Source organism: Jaculus jaculus, chromosome 7, assembly GCF_020740685.1.
Source record: "Jaculus jaculus isolate mJacJac1 chromosome 7, mJacJac1.mat.Y.cur, whole genome shotgun sequence".
NCBI classification, from domain to species: domain Eukaryota; kingdom Metazoa; phylum Chordata; class Mammalia; order Rodentia; family Dipodidae; genus Jaculus; species Jaculus jaculus.
This window is the reverse complement of record NC_059108.1, coordinates 106838749-106846165: the sequence shown is the minus strand read 5'-3', so window position 1 is coordinate 106846165 and position 7417 is coordinate 106838749. Positions and strand designations below refer to the sequence as shown.

Genomic DNA, 7417 nt, shown 5'->3' with positions numbered 1-7417 from the left:
GGTAGCCCTCGAGGTTCCCGCGCCTTTCCCCGCTGCGTCCTGGTCCGCTGGCCGGAGCTCCCCCGGGGAGCTGCTGTCCCCGCCCGCGTCGTTCTGGGGCGGGCCCAGCAGGGGCGTCCAGGCTGGTCAAGTTCAAGAGCCTGAGAACTGCCCTGGTTCTGGGAAGGGGGCAGTGGTGTCCCCTGCTCTGTCCCAGGTCAGCAGGAGCTCGGGGCTTCACTCCCTCTGGGTCTTGGGGCTGCAAGCTGCAGGGGCCTCGGCTAGGAAGCCTTCAGCATCCGCAAGGACTGGGAGGGAGTGCAGGGGTGCTTTTGGGGTCTGGGCAGAATGCTCACAAGGTCAGGGCAACAGGAAGGCAAAGTGACTCACCACACAGTGGAGGAGTTAGGAGGTGGACCCAGACCATCAGATGTGCAGAACCAGAGACAGAGTGTGGTAAGAACCCATATGCGCTCTTTTTTTTTTTCCTCTTCATTTTCTTTTTACTTTCGCTGGCAGATACTAAGAGTGCGGGACAAAATCTAAGAGGAAGTGAAAAGCAAGTGTGTTCATCTAAGGAACGAAACCACACACGCACACCACAGAGCAGCCTGCGGCGCTGTCGCTTTGATTCTGTCACTAACATTTAGCCTTTTCCTGTGCCAACACCATAACGAATAACCACCTGTTTAAGCAACCTTTTTTTTTTTTCCAAAAAGGAATTTTTCTTGTCATTATATAGGATTGTGTTTGTGGCCACAGCTTGAAAGCTGCGGCACTTTATTGTTCTCTATTCAAGCTCAGTCTTGTTAAGAAACTTGATAAGTTGTTTAGCCATTAATCTTTTCACATTCAGTTAACCAACCTTGCAGAGCCCATTGGGAAGAGTCATGCCTGCCAGTGTGTTCATAATTGGCCAGTTTTGCAATGGAGTGGACAAAAAAAGAAAAATGTTGCCTATCATCTGTTGTCATAGTTACAGAATCATAAAAATACACTGATATTTAAAATAAAAAGGCCAATTTGACAGGAAGTATGGGTAATTCTATGTACTTGGAAGGTCATATTCACTTGAGGAGAGGGAGAGTCCTGAGACAGAGAGATTTGCACAGGGAGCTGGGTAGTGAGAAGGAATGATAATGGAGGAAAGGAAGGGTTGTCTGCTATAATCTTCTTCTCTGGATAACTTTAGCTCACCTTGATTCTGGGCTGGAGACTGTGCTGCAGAGAGGGTTTCCAATAAAATAAAGCAGCATGATTTACTGGGTCGCTTGCAAAACGTACAGATTCATTTTTCCAAGTCAGCAACCATTCCCTCAGTCGCTAACCTTTCCAAGGCTCAGATGGAGGGAGTGTCGGAAGCCGCACCGTTTTCTCTCAGACTATAAACTATAGGCCAGTGGCACCATCAACCCTGCCACCCAATGCTGACCTCTCCCTGACCCTAACCTTGCCCTATCTCATCCCAAGCAATGGGGAAAACTTGTATGACTCCAAATTGATTTCAATAGGAAAACACCATAAACATGATGTACAGACTAACTCTGTACAGGTAAGACCCTTTAAAAAATATTTTTTATATTTTATTTATTTATTTGAGAGAGAAAGAAAGAGGTAGAGAGTGAGAGAGAGAGAGAGAGAGAATGGGTGTGCCAGGGCCTCCAGCCACTTCAAATGAACTCCAGATACATGTGGCCCCCTTGTGCATCTGGCTTACGTGGGTCCTGAAGAATCAAACCAGAGTCCTTAGGCTTCACAGGCAAACACCTTAACAGCTAAGCCATCTTTCCAAGCCCAGGAGAATGCTTTTTAAGTCATGGGATTATTGCTGAATCTTGTTTCAAAATATCTTTTGTTTTCATAAGCCTCTTATAACAAGAGCTAGAGAGATGGCTCGGCAGGTAAGGTGCTTACCTACAAAGCCTAATGACCTGAGTTCAGTTTCCCAGTACCCATGTAAAGCCAGATGCACAAGATGGCACATGTATCTGGAGTTCATGCACAGTGGCTGGAAGCTCTGGTGTGCCCATTCTCTTTGTCTCTCTTCTATGTCTCTCTGCTTGCAAATAAAGTAAATAAACATATATATTTTAAAAAATCTCATAACAAAAGCCTATTACTGAACCTTTTCTATGCATTTGTCTTCAGCTTTTCTGGATATGTAAAGGAAGGACTCACGTGACTTTAATGGACACCAGAGCCAGAGTACAGCTCAAGAGCTTCACCTCAACTACCTTTTTTCTTGCTAATCTCCACTTCCAACTCAGCCATGAACCACCATGATACTCACACAAAGGTGGCAGACAACATCCCTTCCCCAAAGGCCACCTATCCAGCCTGCAGATGTGCACCCCATGGATGTAGCTGACTCTTGGATGGACTGGGAGAAGAAGCCAGCATGAAGCTCAGAGAGTAAGCTCAGGCCACCATGTGAGCAGGGAATCCCATGAACTCAGGAGATAGAGGTGCACGGAGGTTGTCTACAATGGAGGCAGCTCTGGTCTAAGTGATGAAGCCTCTCTGCCTGTGGGAAGTGACGTGGCAAGAGTGGGGGCCTGTAAATCCTAGATGATAGGATGTTACCAATTGCTTTACTGTGTTGCTCGGTTTCAGTTGTTGCCAGACATTCATAGTCCTCTTCTTATTTGTTCCAGCACTTGGGAAAAGAGAGGGGGGAAATGCATACGTGGGAGGTAGCAGTTTTGCTGTGTTCATCTGGTGAGATGTCTGCCTAGAAGGGTTAGTTTGCCACCTCTAGCTCCTCAGCTGGAACCTAAAGGCTTTATGTAGCTTAAAGGCTGTGGCTTCCCATTTCTAATTTTTGTATCAGCTATTATACAACTTCAGTTCATCCTGAGTCTACAGTTTCTTAACAGAAAACAGATTATTAACACCCTCAGTCCTAATATTGAACCATAAAGCTTGGCTAGTTTTTAGTTCCTGTTGTGAAGCCATTGTATTTGGGGAAACACCATGTGATGAGTAATTTTATGGGTCGAGTTGACCAGCCATGGGATGTCCAAAGGAACTGGTTCAACAATGAAACCATGTCTGTAAGGGTGTTTCTAGAAGAGACTAGCATGGACTAAATAAAGCAGATGGCTCTCTTTGGTGTGGGTGGGATTTATCTCATCTGTTGGGGGCCTGAATAAATGAAAAGGTAGAGGACAGTCGATTCCTGGCTTGATGTGGGACATTGGTCTCCTGCCCTTGGTGTTCCTGGTTCTTGGGTCGTTAGACCCAGACTGGAGTCTACACCATCAGCTCTTCAGCTCTGAGACTACTACACATTACATATTCGGCTTTACAGATGGACATATCCCTACACCACATGTCACTTTATGACTGGGACATGGCCTGAGAACATTGTTGTTAGACAGTTTTGTGCTTGTGTATAAGCTACATTGTTGACCAAAATATCATTTAGCATATGCTTGTATATATCCAGGGCACACATGCACCCAGCATTGGGAATGCTTCCGTGGAGCACCCTGACAAATATACATTACTTAAAGTTTAAAATTCATAGCTTTCATGTATGTGTCCATAAATTCAAGGGCTTTTGAAGATGAGTAGCTTACTGTAGGTCATTTTTTCAAAAGAAAGCAAAGAAAACATTAAAAAAAGAAAACTGTATGGGGAGAAAGCCAACCTCAATTCTTATTCATAGATCTAGTTATTTATTTCTTGCAAAATACTAATTTAAATCTTTACTTCATGATGTCTATGTATGTATCCTTTTTTTTTCCAAATAGAGTTATAAGAATACCATGTGTTCCTTGTAATATCCAAGACAAAGATCACACCCTTTCATTGGAGTGAACAGAAGCCACTGAAAAGACTGGAAAGAGAATACTGGAAAGGAAGCAGTTACAGTCTATTGTCCACTAAGCAGCTCATACACAAAACACTTCCTTCATCGCAGACGTTCTATCAGACAGTGCTGCCTTGAAGCCTTCATGACGTGGGAGCTGGCAGAGGAGACTGTGTGGGGTTGTTTGCTGTCTTTGGTGCCCGTGTTGAGCCTGAGGTTCATTATTAGTCAGCCATGGCAGTCAGGGTAGAGAGCCAGTTGTGGAGGAGCAGAAGAACAGATGCGAGTGTGAAGACAAATCCGTGAATGGCTAAAGTCTTGAAGGCAGGTGCCATCGGCATGTGTCTCCTTGTCTCTAACCTCAGTGGTGTCAATGTCCTGCAGAGGAAACTGCCTCCCTTCATGAATCTGAGGTAGCATTTGGCTTAAGACCTGAAGAAAACAAAGGGGGAGATGTGGTAGGAAGCAGAGGAGCTGTACGCCTGGGGGTCTGTGCAGCAAAGCAAGACAGCTGATCGCAGCAGTGCGTTAACTGCCAACAACCCAGAGCCCTGCATTTTCCTTCAGAGCGTAACACACGAGGCTGCTGCTTTGCTGCTGCCTCTCAGATCGCGTACTACACATCCCTGGTGACCGGCACTAAGCTGGAGCAGTGCATAGATTCTGGGCGATGTTTTCTGCTTGGCTGGCTAACACATACAAAGTTACCACATAGCCCCGTGGCTCCAGACATCGAGTCTGCGCTGAAGGCAGGGGCAAGGGAAAGCAGCAGCGATGAGCTCTCCTCTCCTGTGCCTGCCTGTCCCTGTCATCAGAAGAGTACCCCAACAGGCCTCTTTGCATGCTTCATGGGCTAGAATTTCGTAACACTAACATCCCTGACACCAAAGGAGGGGGATATTGAACTTTTCCAATCTCCTTTAGAGGCAGGGAAAGGAAAGTCTGGGCATTTGTTACTAATACCCTATCTGTTGGAGATCTGCATGGTACATTCCCCATCATTCCCCTCTTTATAGATGGAAAAGGAGTTCAAACATCTAGTCCAACTCTTTCCTTTGCATGTGATGAAACCAAGACCTAGAAGGGACAAGAAGCTTTCCCAAGGGCATGCAGTTAGTTAGTTAGTTAGTTAGTTAGTTAGTGTATCTGGGAGTATGGAAGTCAGACCATGATATATGTATAAAATTTCTGATCTCTGTATTGGACATATTATTCAGAAAGCAGTACCTGGAAAGATATCTATATTCAGAACTAGACCTCAATGGAAATCACTCAGCAAAATTTAAACATTACCTTTTTGTTTGACAAGTTGGCAAATTTGGGAAAGATTCCATTCAGCAGATGTCAGCTATTTTAATATTGAGCACTTACTATGCGCCAGGCTCTGCATGATGCTGACAAAACCTGTGCCCTAACAAAGCCTAGAATGAGGATAACAATAATGAGATTATAATGATGATGATGATGATGATGATGAAGAAAAAGAATAAAAGACCATAGGAGATTCACTATAGCCACCAAACTGCATATTTTCTTATTTTTACAAATAAGGAAACTAAGGCTGAGACAATAAACACTCCAAGTTGTAAGTATAAAGAAGTTCCTTTCAGCAGGTTTGCTTGAGCTGGCTCACGTGGTGGCATGGTGTCCCTTTGGGGTCAAAGTAGAAGTTATAAGGAGCGTAAATGGGAGTTCCAGCACTGCTTAGCAATCAGAGTGATTCCCAAGGCAGCGTTGGCAGAAGCAGCTCAGTGAAAAGGCCAACTTCACTGATTGATGGGGTGGGGTGCACACAGCATAGAGAGATTGCCACAAACCATCTGCCATTTCTACTATGGGATTCGTTCTGATTACAGTTCTTACATTTGCACAATATCTTCATTTTCTTGAAGATGAAAAGAAGACTTATGACCCACAGATATTCCACTCCTGGACCACCGATCCACTCTGAGTTCCTGGCTTACTGGCATATGTGAAGGAGTTAGCACCTGACAAAACTGCAAGGTGGGCCGAAGAGCAGTTAGCTTGTGCCCATTCCTCTTGCTTACCGCAGGCTGCAAAACCCAGGAAACTAGAAAAGAGCTCATCTCGAATCTGTCCTCCTGAGTGTCCACACTTCCTGCTGTCTGCTCCAGAACCCTCACATCAAATGCGGGAGAAGTAGGAGGGAATCAAGCCTGACTTAAGACCTCAGTGAAAATGCTATTCGAGCGTATCCTAGAATCTGACTTGATGGTAAACAGGCCCGTGGAGGGTGTTTTATGTTAGTGTCAAGCAGGAAATTCCTCAAAGCCATTACTGAGCTTTATGGTTTCTGCTTTCCATGGTTCTTGTGGCCTTCTAACATTCCACAGAATTTAATTATTTATTAATTTTTTGCTTGTTAGCCACTTTCACAGTAGAATATAGATTCTTAGAGGGTAGGAATCTTTGTGATTTTATTTTTTACAACCAGAACTTGTATTTTATCCTGTACACAATAAGTTTAAAAGAAATTGACTGTTAGGGCAATATAATCAACCCCAAATAAGGTCATACAATAAAGTTTATAATCATTTAAAAAATAGTAGAGGGGGCTGGAGAGATGGCTTAGCGGTTAAGCACTTGCCTGTGAAGCCTAAGGACCCCAGTTTGAGGCTCAATTCCCCAGGACCCACGTAAGCCAGATGCACAAGGTGGCGCATGTGTCTGGAGTTCGTTTGCAGTGGCTGGAGGCCCTGGTGTGCCTATTCTCTCTGCCTCTTTCTCACTCTGTCTGTTGCTGACAAATAAATAAATAAAATATTTTTAAAAAATAGTAGAGGAACTACTTGGCAGGATGAAGGAGACAGAGGAAGAAGTAGGGGGTTAGGGTAAAACAATAGGGAGGTGAGGGAACTGTGATCAACATACATTTTCTACATGTCTAAAAATTGTCAACAACAACAACAACAACATAACAGAAGCAGGACTAGCTGAAAAGAAGGGACTCAGTGTATGTGTGTGGGGGGGATTTGAGAGGGAGGAAAGGGAGGCTGGTGGAAAGTAACTATGATCATGGTATGTTGTCTATATGTCTGATGTTGTCAAGGAAAAGTTTAACAAAATTTTTAAAAAGAAATTAAGTGGGCTGGAGGGATGGCTTAGTGGTTAAGGCATTTGCCTGCAAATCCAAAGAACCCAGGTTTGATTTCCCAGGACTCACATTAGCTAGATGCACAAGGGGGTGCACACATCTGGAGTTCATTTGCAGTGGCTACAAGGTCCTGGCATGCCCATTCTCTCTCTCTCCTCTCAAATAAATAAAAATAAAATAAAATATTTTTAAAATCAGAAATTAAGTATTATAATTCTGTTAAGATCAAGTAGAATATTAGTGATTGTAGAAATATATGAAAATAATGTCCTGCCATTTCAGTAATGTTGTATTCTTATATACCTGTGTGTGTGTGGCGTGTATGCATATGGAGGCCAAAGGTTGACTTTGGGTGTCTTCCATACTTGCTCCCGTTTTATTTACTGAGCCAGATCTCGCCTTTGAACCCCAAACTCACCAATTTGGCGAGTCAAGCTAGCAAGCTTGCCCTGGGGTCCCTTGTCTCTGTGCTCGGGTTAGAGGAGGGCTGGCACATCGGGCACTCACAG

At 44.2% G+C, this 7417-nt stretch overlaps 1 long non-coding RNA gene across 1 annotated transcript; it reads left to right on the top strand.

Moving 5' to 3' along the window:
- Positions 1-76: 76 nt before the first annotated feature.
- LOC123462057 lies at positions 77-6406 on the top strand. Its single transcript, XR_006638070.1, has 3 exons — positions 77-435; positions 2128-2391; positions 3735-6406. It is a non-coding gene; the product is annotated as an uncharacterized LOC123462057 (long non-coding RNA).
- The last annotated feature ends 1011 nt before the right edge of the window (positions 6407-7417 follow it).